Genomic DNA, 13,876 nt, shown 5'->3' with positions numbered 1-13,876 from the left:
GGTTCGACTGCAGGTGGATTTCAAGTCGTTTTGAAGCCTCCAGCGACTTCTTGAACATTCCTGGAGCCTCCAGCAGATTTTTGAAATTTTAAATTTTCACAAAATCTCATCAAATGGAGATGGAAATCTGAAATTTACTCTATACTCCAATTTTGACACCACCTGAAGACTTTTTTTGGGTTCAAGTCGTTTTGAAGCCTCCAGCGACTTTTTGAACATTCCTGGAGCCTCCAGCAGATTTTTGAAGTTTTAAATTTTCTCAAAATTTCATCAAACGGAGATGGAAATCTGAAGTTTACTCTAAACTCCAATTTTAACACCCTCTGAAGACGTTTTTTTTTCACTTCAGGTGAGTTCAAGTCATTTTGGAGCCTCCAGCGACTTTTTGAAAATTCCTGGAGTCTCCAGCAAATTTAAAAAAAATGAAATTTCCACAAAATTTCATCAAATGGGGTTTGACTGTAGGTGGATGTCAAGTCGTTTTGGAGCCTCCAGCGCCTTTTTGAACAATCCTGGAGCCTCCAGCAGATTTTTGAAGTTTTGAATTTTCACAAAATTTCATCAAATGGAGATGGAAATCTGAAGTTTACTCTATACTCCAATTTTAACACCTTCTGAAGACGTTTTTTTTTCACTTCAGGTGAGTTCAAGTCATTTTGGAACCTACAGCGACTTTTTGAAAACTCCTGGAGTCTCCAGCAGATTTTAAAAAAATGAAATTTCCACAAAATTTCATGAAATAGGGTTCGACTGCAGGTGAATGTCAAGTCGTTTTGAAGCCTCCAGCGACGTTTTGAACATTCCTGGAGCCTCCAGGAGATTTTTGAAGTTTTAAATTTTCACAAAATTTCATCAAATGGAGATGGAAAGCTGAAATTTACTCTATACTCCAATTTTAACACCCTCTGAAGACGTTTTTTTTTTTCACTTCTGGTGGGTTCAAGTCATTTTGGAGCCTCCAGCGACTTTTTGAAAATTCCTGGAGTCTCCAGCAGATTTTTAAAAATTGAATTTTCACGGAATTTTATCAAATGCCGTTGGAAGGTCAAACTTCTTTTTCCAAACTAATTTCAATACGCTTTGAAGTCGACTGCGGATGGATTTCAAGTCGTTTTGATACTTCCGGCGACTTTTTAGAAAGTACTGAAGCCTTCAGCGGATTTTCGAAACTTCTTTCTACAATAAACTATCATGAAATGGAGTTGGAAAGCCGAAATTTATTACATACTTACGCACATTACTTTGCCAAAATTGCAAAAAAGTGTTGGTCTTTCTGAAATTTTAAAAATTCTTGTATCTCTGTCAAAATGTCAGAGTCCTGTTTTTTTGCCAAATTTTCAAAAAATTCTGTTTTTCTTGAAATTGCTAAAAAAAGACATGTTTTTTTTTTACCAAAATTGTGAAAATTCCTATTTTTCTAAAATTGCGAAAAGCTGGCCTTACGTCCTGGAGTACCAAACGTGTCCAGAGGGTTGGTCATGTGGAGTTTCGGACCATGTACTGTCTAAAAATCGAACTCTCATTTGGAATCGAACGGAGATTCCTCTAATGGTTCTCTTGATGCAATGGATCCCTCCCTAGTCCCTACCATCTTAACATGGACACCAATGAACCTGAAAGAATGCTGAAATTTGTACCCTAAAGCACTAAGAAAAAACATCTTGCGCAGTAGGCAAGATTAACCGACTTTGCTCTGTTATACAGGAAAATAAACAAATTTACCGAAATTTACCGATTTACCAAAATTTACCGATTTACCAAAGTTTACCAATTTACCAAACTTTAGCTATTTACCAAAATTTACCAATTTACCAAAATTTACCAATTTACCAAAATTTAGCTATTTACCGAAATTTACCAATTTACCAAAATTTACGGATTTACCAAAATTTACCGATTTACCAAAGTTTACCAATCTACCAAACTTTAGCTATTTACCAAAATTTACCAATTTACCAAAATTTACCAATTTACCAAAATTTACCAATTTACCAAAATTTACCAATTTACTAAAATTTACCGATTTACCCAAATTTACCGATTTACCAAACTTTATCAATTTACCAAAATTTAACAATTTACCAAAATTTAACAATTTACCAACTTTTACCAATTTACCAAAATTCACGAATTTACCAAAAATTACCCCAGCAATTTACTAACATTTACCTCAGTAATTTACCAGACATTACCCACTAATTTACCAATTTTACCGACTTTTTCCATTTTACCAAAAATTACCTTAGCAATTTACCAGCATTCGCCTCAGTAATTTACCAGACATTTCCTCACTAATTTACCAATTTTTTACCGAATTTTAATTAACCCAGTAATTTACTGCCAAAGGTTTTTACCAATTTACCAAAAATTACCCAAGCAATTTACCAAAATTTTCGACCAACTTTAATTACGAGTAATTCACCAAAAATAACTAATCATTTTATTTACTAAAAATTACTATTAATTCACCAAGAAAAAAAATTATCAAAATTTACTGGCTATTTACCAAAAATTTTATGGCAAAAAAATTTTGGACGGATAAAATTAAGAAAAAATTAACAAAAAAATCAACAAAAAATTTTATCCTCTTGACTCGCGCGGGATTCGAATACCCGACCTCCGGCGCACCAATCTGCAACCTTCACACCCTAACCACCACATCTGTTTGTTGGGGGTGAGCCGTTTGCGAGATATAAGGGTTTACACAAATTTCTGCTTATCCATAACGTTGAAACACACTTAAACGTTCATATCTCGTAAACGGCTGAACCGATTTCGACCAAATTAAAAATTTCTCTAGTTCAGTATCAAAGCAATATTTTGCCATCATCAGTTTCGACTTAAAGTTCGGAGCTTTTGAGTTCAGCCCGGCACAAATTTATACATAAATTGATATACCTATAAATAAATATAAATATTCTAGGGGGTAAACTCGTAACTTTTTTATAGATTAACCAGCAAACTCATAACGTTTTGACAAACTCGTAACCTTTTTAGGACGTGACTTTTCGATGAGGTGCCATATGAATCTACAAGGTGTGGGGAGTCTACTGGCAAAGTTTGAGCAGGGACGTGAGATTGCCGTTTATACACTTTCTCTTTTGACTCAATTTTCAAATGAGTACATAGCCTAATTAATAGGTATGAGGATATGAGGAAAAGGTGTTTATTGCCAAGAATCATTTTTTACGTTTTTTACGTTCTTTTTGGTGATTTTGGTGGTTGAAGATGTCCTCTTTCACATGGCGTGGTCAAAAATCGTCTAAAATAAATTTTTGACTGCTCAATTTTAATTTAGAGTTGATTATACAGGTCCGAATTTTCGTGTTTTTCAGTCTAAACAGTGATTTTATGGGAAAAGTATGCATCCTAGGAAAAAAATGCCATGAAGGAAATTGTAGAGAATAAAATTTCCTTTCTGCTCAGAGCTGGTTATTTTTCTATGGGATGCTTTGTTAAAAAGCTATTTGCGAAAAACAGAGACGTATGGTACTTTAAAAAAAAAGCTTTTCTGAAAAATTGATGTTTCGGCAATGAGATACCTCTCCACAGGTCACCCAAAAATCAAGTTAACGAATATAACGCGGCCTAACATCGAGTACTATCAGGCCTATGGGGTGATGCGTCGAGCGCATGCACAGCAACGAAGTTACAGGTGGGACGTGAGTTTGTATTTTATACAAAACGTTATGAGTTTACCTGTATGCGGCTATATATATAGATTTAAACTTAGTCATTGTGGTGCCCGTTTTAAGTATACGTAGTCATTGTGGTGCCCGGTTTTGGTCTTGTGGCGCCCAAATCGGGCACCACAAAGTCTTTTTATATAAAACGATGCAGAATCGAGTGAAATGCACTTTAAGGTGATAAAAAAATTTTTGAGGTAGGCACCACAAGTACCAAGTTTATGTATCGGGCACCTCTATGACTAACTATGATGAAAAATCCAAACTGCACCAAAACACCTTTATCATACATATATATGTGATCCTCTATGTACGCGGGCACCACAATTACCATAAAAGACCCGGGCACCACAAGGTACTAGGTACGTGTATTCATATATATGTATATATATAAACTTATCTCGTTTTGCGCCATATGTCTTATCGTGATCAGCACACTTCAATTCGTCAAGAAAACCCACCCCCACCCAAATCCTCAACCATCATGACAAATACAATACCTTGACTTTCCGTTTCACGGCAAAGTCGGTAAAAGACAGAAAAAAAATGATAAATTCGTTTTTCTATTTCTTGACGTTGAAAATTCGACTACAAATACAGACTATTATCGCGAATATTCGAATTACACGAATATAATGAAGGTAAACTTATTACTCGAGTAGTTTAAGCGATAATACGAGTAATCATTCTTCACGATGCTGCTGTACGTTCGTTGTGTACATATACGCACACTGTACACAGCCAAGAGGTAAGATAATAATACGTAAAAAAAGGGAACATTTTTTTTTTCATCTTCAAGTGCTCTTAGTTTAACGTGTCTGTGACAGTAGATCGCTGGTAATGTGCTGGTAAAATAGAACTATTAAACTAAGAACTCGCATAGGAGGGGTACCGAGAGAGTGAGTACCTCTACTATACATACACAGTAAATTGTGAAGAGCACTCGACGAGTGAGAGAGTCACCCTGCGCAGCGTATTGGCCGACGATATAGTCGGGTGACTTGAATAGTGGATCGCGACGGGTGACGATTCCGCGACTCGAAGACCGAATGGGATAGGTGCAGGGTGCACGTAATCATTATGCTGCCGGGGCTTTTCCCAACCAACAAATACCGCATACCCGCATTTTAGTTTAAACGTTTTTGTAATTTCGCTACGTATCGAAAGCGAATCGAATAAGCATAATGTATGAAAAATAATAATAAATGCTGCTGCTGCCGTATTTGAAGAGTGCGCTGCGATGGGTATGCATAGCGAATGAATGGAGTACCCAGGTCTCTCCCTTCACTCTTCATTTTACCTTCATATATTACTACACTTTGAGAAGTATATGTATTTTGATCTATACTAACGTGGTCACCTGTCGTCATTTTTCATATATGGGTAGTGGGTACGAACAAAGTCGACGATTTTTCGCCTCTTCGACCGCTCGAGCTTTTATTTACCTATACATATTTCTTCGCCTCCAGAAGTTAATTAATGGTGGTAATTTCTTACGCTTTTTAAGCAATTATATCGCGATCGATTAAACACTGAATTGGATAGGGCACCAGCGTCGTCGCGTGCTGTGATTACCGCAGCAGCAGCACCACAAAATCCAAACAACACGACATGCAGCCGACCAGAAGAATGAGTATTTTTCCATGTATCGTATAAACAAAAAACAAGTGTAAATTTACTATGTAATTGACTAAATTTAGAAGCTCATTAGATGAAAAATAACTTTTACTAATGAGGAATTGATTCGGAGTTTTTTTTTTCCAGTTTAAATAAGTACAAATACCCGCATTTGCCCGAGGTCTCGTGATGAATGTCTTCGAGTAATAAAGAAGGCACCTGCACAAATCGATCTGAGCAGAAAATCGATAATGCAGGTACTTGACTGGTCACTGCGTGATTATGTAATAAAATATAGATTTTAATTACACCATAAATTACACAATTAGTTACCTATACATAGTAACAAATTATCTCAGGGCATTGTGAACTAATCTGAATTCTATTAAGAGGCTCAGAAATATAGAAAAAGATGCCTATTAATAATTAGTACGACGAGTACAACATTAGTGCAACACGAAAATCAAGACTTTTAGCAGAACATTTTTTCAAACATTCTAATTAGAAAGGGAAAGGATTAACATGTGCAACTTTCAAAGGAAATAATTTGCAAAGGCGCGACGAAGTTTTGAATGGTTGGGGGGGGGGAGGAGTGAAATTCGAAACTCTGCATTAAAAGAGTCAAAACTCTTTTCTACTCTTTTTCCTTTTATTTTTGCACTTTTGTGTGAACAAATCTGAAGGTCGAAGTTAGCATTACGAGCCACGACTTCAGAACTTGAGAGAATTTTTCAAACTTTTTGAAGTTCGTTCAAGTAAAATTTTCAATTACATATGTTGATATGTATGTATTTCACTTGAACTAATATTTGGCGAGATTGACGTAACAAAAAGAGTTTTTGGACTATTCAGAACCATGTATTTCAAAAATAGTAAAACTATAAGTTGGACTAAAGTAAGAGTTAGATTCTCAGTTTCTTGAAAAGTTGAAGTTTTCAAAAAACTCAATGCCCATCCTTATTGGAAATGGGCTTATCTTTTCAAAATTATTTATTTCCTTTTCTCCAGCGATTATTCTATGTAGGTACTTCTATGAAAAAATATGCATATTATGTTATGTACTTCCAAAAATGTGTCGGAGACTTCAGAATTACTGCTGAAAACCACCACTAACCGATTCAAGAAACCGAATTTGAGATTTTGGTACAAATAATTGACTCGTTCTTGAACGAGAATTTCCTGTTTTCTTCTTCAATAATAATTGCATGTATGTAGAAAATTTGGATTTCTAAATTGCACCCCCCCCGCTGATCCTCTGGGACAACTTTTTTCTTAAAGGGGGCATCCTAAGGAACATTTTGAAGCAAACTCGCCTAAAAAAAGTTGGCCTCCGATTTTTGGTGAATTTTTGAAAATTATGTACAATTTAGGGCAAAAATGAAGGAAAAAATCAAAATTTTACCAAATTGACCAAGAAAGCTGAAATTTGGAATATACCCTATTTTCGACGTGCCAAATCGATTGGAAACTGTTTCAACCCGTTTTGAGCAGTTCTGGAGCCTCCAGCAGATTTTTGAAACTCGAAATTCCCACAAAATTCCATCTAATTGGAGTTGTAAAGCTGAAATTTATTCTAAAAACTGATTTCAATACGCTACGAAGTACTGCAGGTGAATTTCAAGTCGTTTTGGAGCCTCCAGCAACTTTTTTGAAAATTACTGGAGTCTCCAGTAGATTTTTGAAACTTGAAATTTCCCCAAAATTTCATCAAACTGAGATGGAGAGTCGGAATTCATTCTGCAAACTAATTTCAATACGCTACGAAGTTGACTGCTGGTGGATTTCAAGTCGTTTTGGAGCTTCCAGCGACTTTTCAAAAGGTTATATGGCGTTTTTTTTTGGAAGATTGAAATTTCCTAAAAGTACAGTAGCTGGAAGCTTCAAAACCATTTGAAACTACCATGTAGTCTGCGAAGTGAATTTCAGCTTGCCAACTCCATTTGATAAATTAATGTTGCGGGAATTTCAAGTTTCAAAAATCTACTGGAGGCTCCAGTAATTTTCAAAAAAGTCGCTGGAGGCTCTAAAATGACTTGAACCCACCTGAAGTCGTCTTCAGAGGGTGTTAAAATTGGAGTGCAGAGTAAATGTCAGCTTTCCATCTCCATTTGATAAAATTTTCTGAAAATTTAAAGTTTCAAAAATGTGCTGGAGGCTTCAGGAATTTTCAAAAAGTAGCTGGAGGCTCCAAAACGACTTGAAATTCACCTGCAGTACTTCGTAGCGTACTGCAATTAGTTTTTAGAATAAATTTCAGCTTTACAACTCCAATTTGATGGGATTTTGTGGGAATTTCAAGTTTAGAAAATTTGCTGGAGGCTCCAGAACTGTTCAAAACGGGTTGAAACCGGTTCCAATCGATTTGGCATGTCAAAAATAGAGTATATCCCAAATTTCAGCTTTCTTGGTCAATTTGGTGAAATTTTGATTTTTTCCCTCATTTTTGATCTAAATTGGATTTTCAAAAATTCACCAAAAGTCGAAAAACGCACTTTAGCACTTGCAATTTTGACAGGTGATAAATTCTTGCATGATCTTTCGATCTACCTTTGTAAGGTTTGAAAAATTTCGTGCAAGTCCTATGTTGAAACGCAAAATCTGCGATTTCGGCTGACCTGTCAATCAAAATCGCCGCCATTTTGTAAGTAAGACCAACTTTTTTTTAGGAAATTTTTTTTCAAAATGTTCCTTAGAATGCCCGGGGGGGGGTGCAATTACTCCTATTGTCATATGCCGGACTAAACCCAGTTGGAAGCAAAAACGTTGAATAATTTGAGATGCTCAAAAACGAAGCTTTCATTCTTGACAAAAAATTTGAATTGTTTTATTGCAAAGTGGTACTACATACATAAAATCAAAAATCTAAAATTCAAATTTTTTTGGTGTTATTTTTCGTGTTTTTATGTTTTGTGAAGTACAAAAAAATCATTTTCAACTATAGGTAAGTACTTTCAACGTCAAAATTTTGTCCTTTTTTGTATTTTTGAACGAAATTTTACACCCTTTTTCGTTTTTTGCACTTTTTTGCATAAGTACCACTACCAAGCCTGTAGGTGTTGATTTGGTTATGTGTTTTGAATTTCTGAAGTTAATTTTTTCATTCTTGAAAATTTTTGAAAAATTGCATGGTAGAATTTAAATCTGCCCGAGCGAAGCGAGAGCAAAAGCAAGGGGGGTGAGGAGATACTCCTCTTACCCTCCCTTGTTCTGCACGCCTCTGATGATTTGGTTAAAACTTGGACAGCTGGTGAGATGAAATCCTTCAAAAACAATTTTCAAAAAATTAAAAAAAAAAACAAAACAAACTGAAACGTTGAAATTTTATCAATTTCATGAAACACAAAGTGATGTCAACTGTTGTCGAACTTTCAACTTTTGAACCATCAAGAACGCATTTTGAGTCATTCGAGGATCTTCTTGTTGCAAAAGTGTGAAAAATGAAGCCTGCGATGTGTATTTTAAAGGTCAATAAACAGGACAACATTCAAAAACAGGATCTTTTCATTGTTCCATCAGTTCGACGTTTCGAGAAGTTGATTCTTAACAGGCTTTCCGAAATGAAAATTTGTCACCGACGTCATCTGGCTTCCCTATAGTATTACGACCTTTTACAACTACTTTACTCTGTACACTCGGTGTGTATCAGTACCAAAAAGGTCGCTATCGTACTTATGTAAGTATGCTCAAAATCGACGCTTATAATCGTCGAGTACCTATTTATACCCTTCTCAGTGCACTTTTCACTGAAACTGCTACTATAGGTACCTTTGGTAAATGGTGCAGATGCTGCGGGTACATTCGTCAAAAAATCAGATGAAATTCGAGTTCGTTTGCTGTACATATAAGAGAGAAAAACAACGCCTAGCTTCCCTCCTTCCCGCTTCTTTACCCTCAGCACTATCTTAGCCTTTGTGACGCGGTCAATCAATCGATGACAAGTTAATTAAACCGCCCAAACGGTTAAAATCACCGTTAAGTAGCTCGTCTCGTATATACGTAAACTGATAAAAGAAAAGGTCAAAAAAAAAAGTTCTTTCCATTTAAAATAGAGAAATTTCTCTACAATAAAAATCAAGCGTTCCGTAAAAGGTAACCGTTATACAGACTGAAAGTCTGGCGAAAACAGTTATTTTACATTACCAACCTATTCGTTTCAATTATAGCTTCTTCTTTTCTCTATCGCGCGGTTTATCCTTCGGCTACTCTTTTTTTTTCAAGTTTTATTTTCTCCTATGATGGCTTATTTCAAAAGCCACCGAGACATCGCGGATATGTTATATTTTTCATCATCCATGCGTAAAATACGTTTGCCTTCTACACACAACATAATAATAATAATGGAAAAAAAATTGACAGAGGAAAGAAAGGGTTAAAACGGGTAGCTGATTTACAGTTACCGCGCCATCGTAGCCGCCGGCAGGCGGGAGATGCGAAATCTTCCCTTTTACACTATACCTATCTCACTCTCTTTCTCTTCGCTCCCTTTCTACGTATAGTAAAGTATTATAGGTAATACTTAATACTCTCGACCGTGTATTGTAGTATTTGGATCTTTAGCATTGATTTTATTATCGTACGTATAGTATACGATTATCTATTCTTTATGAGGTGATAATGATATCAAATTGCTTATGTTCTCGATATGGTAAAAAGATAACGCGCCGTTAGGTGCTCGAATGGGTTATATTATTATCGAGGGGGTTGGTTTGATTCCCTCATCATGTGTCGGGGTCGACGACGATGTAATTAGGGGTTCATATAGTTCATGCTGCGACGATTCGGTTTTCCTTTTTTCTTTTTTCATATGTACAAACTTCAATTTGTACATCCGTTAGATTTGTGGGGGAAGATTTTTATGTATTTCGAATCAGCAATCGTTTTTTTTTACCTCTTCGTCCCCTTCAATTTTTTCAATTACTTTTATTTGTTCTTGCTCCGATTTGCCTTCCATCAAATTGCTCAAAATTGATTTTAAATAGAACTAGTCTGCGAAGCAGTGTGAGTAGATGAAAATGAAAAAATGAAAATGCAGCCAAAAACTCTGAAAATAAATTGAAAATGACATCGGATGCTCCGAAAGTGAAATTTAAAAACGAAAAAATGAAATCAAAATTACTGGAGCCTCCAGTAGATTTTTGAAACTTGAAATTTCCCCAAAATTTCATCAAACTGAGATGGAGACTCGAAATTCATTCTGAAAACTAATTTCAATTCGCTACGAAGTTGACTGCTGGTGAATTTCAAGTAGTTTTGGAGCCTCCAGCAACTTTTTGAAAGGTTGTATGAGGTTTTTTTGGAAAATTGAAATTTTCTAAAAGTAGCTGGAAGCTTCAAAACCATTTGAAACCATCAATCTGCGAAGTAAATTTCAGCTTGCCAACTCCATTTGATAAAATTAATGTTGGGGAAATTTCAAGTTTCAAAAATCTACTGGAGGCTCCAGTAATTTACAAAAAAGTCGCTGGAGGCCCTAAAATGACTTAAACCCACCTGAAGTCGTCTTCAGAGGGTGTTAAAATTGGAGTGTAGAGTAAATTTCAGCTTTCCATCTCCATTTGATAAAATTTTGTGAAAATTTAAAGTTTCAAAAATTTGCTGGGGGCTTCAGGAATTTACAAAAAGTCGCTGGAGACTCCAAAACGACTTGAAATTCACCTGCAGTACTTCGTAGCGTATTGCAATTAGTTTTTAGAATAAATTTTAGCTTTACAACTCCAATTTAATGGAATTTTGTGGGAATTTCGAGTTTCAAAAATCTGCTGGAGGCTCCAGAACTTCTCAAAACAGTTTGAAAGAGTTTCCAATCGATTTGGCATGTTGAAAATAGAGTATATCCTAAATTTCAGCTTTCTTGGTCAATTTGGTAAAATTTTGATTTTTTCCCTCATTTTTGGACTAAATTCGATTTTCAAAAATTCACCAAAAATCGAAAAACGCACTTTAGCACTTGAAATTTTGACAAGTGATAAATTTTAGCATGATCTTTCGATCTACCTTTGTAAAAGTTTGAAAAATTTTGTGCAAGTCCTATGTTGAAACGCAAAATCTACGATTTCGGCTGACTTGTCAATCAAAATGGCCGCCATTTTGTATGTAAGGCCAACTTTTTTTTGGCAAGTTTGCTTTAAAATGTTCCTTAGGATGTCCCCTTTAAGAAAAAAGTTGTCCCGGAGGATCGGTGGGGGGGGGGTGCAATTACTCCTATTGTCATATGCCGGACTATAATGTTCATTTTGGGATTTTTGGCGATTTTCAAACTTTTTCGTGAAATATTATTTTTTTTTAGCAATGTGAACACTTTATGAATAATTTCATCAAATTCAACTTCCACATGAATGTATTAACAATTGCTAGTTTTGGGCCATTCTGGAGCCTCCAGTGATTTTTCAATTTTCTCCAGAAATTTCAAATTGTTCCGAAGGAACAAAAAATGAGCTCCAGAACCTATAATTTGGATCGATGCTTATTGGACATTCTCTCACAGTTCATTTTTGGCCCCTTTAGAGCAATAATTCGAAATTTTTGAAGAAAATTGAAAAATCACCAGAGGCTTCAGCCTGGCCTGAAACTTGGTGTAATTGTCGATGTCTGGAGTTGAACTGAAGAAATAATTCACATTGGTTCAGTTTGCCCAAAAAGTTTATACGTTTATGAAAAATTTGAAAATCGCCTTTAAAACAGCTCCGTTAAATTTTTCAAAGTGTCAAAAATTTGCGAAAAATCAAAAAATAGACTCGATTGAGGATACGAAATTGGGGAAGGAGTGGGGAGGAGGGGTTCTGGACTTTACTTGGAAAATTTCTGAAATTCTGCTACTCAGGTTTTCCAGAAGTTGTCCATAATATTGACACGATTGTAGAAAGTCACCGGAATCAGAATATCCAGTCTTCCAAAAAAATTATTTCTTCTGAATTTTTTCAGCCTTCCAGACCAATTTTTCCAAATTTGCGAAGAGTGATGAGAATTCGAACTTTCAAAATAAGGTCCATTCGAGCTCGACCCCCTCCCCTCTCGATCTACTACATATTTTCTGTGTACCGTATAGTTGATTTATCCAAGCACCTGCTTAACTTTTCCTCTCGTCATCGAATTTCTCCTAAAACGACACCGTATTAGGGTCATTCCACGTCAATTGGACCAAGAAGTGGTAGGTGGGTTCGGCATTTTTTTTGAAATTTTTCCTGTGGAAAGACCTTCCGAAGGGATGGCCAATGGCGCAAATTGCAGCCCTCTAACCCATTTTTAACGGCAGCCAGGGGGTGTCAAAGTTTTTAGTGAACCTAAAATATCATCCATTTCACCAGTGGATTACTCGATAACCGCGATACCTACCAAAATGGAACTTTTCCCCATAGTTTGGGGTTTTGAAAGACTTTTTGGTGATATCATAAAAATCAGTGTTGCACATTTTTCGTACAAAAAATTAGCTCAAAAAGTTTCAAAACGTAGTTTTCATATCGTTCCGACTCTCAAAAATTCTGAAAAAAATATATTATGGACAACTTTTTATGCTGAACAACATATTAAAAAATTGGGATGGTAACTTGTCGCAAAGTCGATTTTAAAAAATTTAAACTTTGCGAAAAAAATCCGATTTTTTGATTTAAAACATGAAAAAAGTTTTGATTGGTAAAGTTGACCCATTTGACCCCTATTTTTACGTATCTGTTGAAAAAGTTGAAAAATCCCTTTCACTCGATAAAATGAACTCATCACAAAAAAATCAAAATTCGAAAAAATTCAATTTTCAATTCCAAACATCAAAAAAAGTTAAAATTTATTCAGTTGTCTTATTTTGACCACTTTCTGACGTATTTTATGAAAAAGTTGATGAAAATCACACTCAACAGCAAAAAAATTAAAATTTGCTTTTTTTTTGAATTTTTTCGAATTTTTATTTTTTTGTGATGAGTTAATTTCACCGAGTGAAGATGGCTTTTCAACTTTAATACACTAATTTCATCATCTTCTGTTTGAATTTTTCCAACTTTCTGTCAAATTTTTCTGGAATTCTCTCACTTGCCTCGGTGAATTCAACCCGGAGAACAAATCATCAGATATGTAGGTTTACTATACAACAATAGCTACCGTGCAATCTGACCCACGCCCTGTATCCGCATCATCATTCTTCGTAACACGGAAGGCTCATCGATTTCGTCTTCTCAAAAATCATCCTCGAATCTCTCTACAAACAATACAACAACCGACACAGTGCACCGCCGTACGAATACCAAGAGACCCAACCAGGACCAGCGAACCAAACCTCCTAGCCCCTGCCAAGCCAGTATATCTTTCATTTAAAACAACTCACACGCGTCGCTGCGCAAGTTAATAAATGGAAATTAAAAACCCTCCGAGTTATTTAACTTTTCCAGCATCGCGCATCGTATCTCTTTGCTGCAGTCAAGGCTCCCGGTTGCATTGGTCGTCATCTTTATTATCATCATTTCGATGACAGCAAGAAGGGCTCCCGTATCCCGAACCAGCGCTGCACAATATATACCGCTGCATCCAGTCCGATATTACAGGAACCGGTTAGAAATTCGGCAAAATGCACCGAACCGCGAGTTATT

Source organism: Planococcus citri, chromosome 5 (genome assembly GCF_950023065.1).
Source record: "Planococcus citri chromosome 5, ihPlaCitr1.1, whole genome shotgun sequence".
Taxonomy (NCBI): domain Eukaryota; kingdom Metazoa; phylum Arthropoda; class Insecta; order Hemiptera; family Pseudococcidae; genus Planococcus; species Planococcus citri.
Note: the sequence above shows the minus strand (reverse complement) of the source record.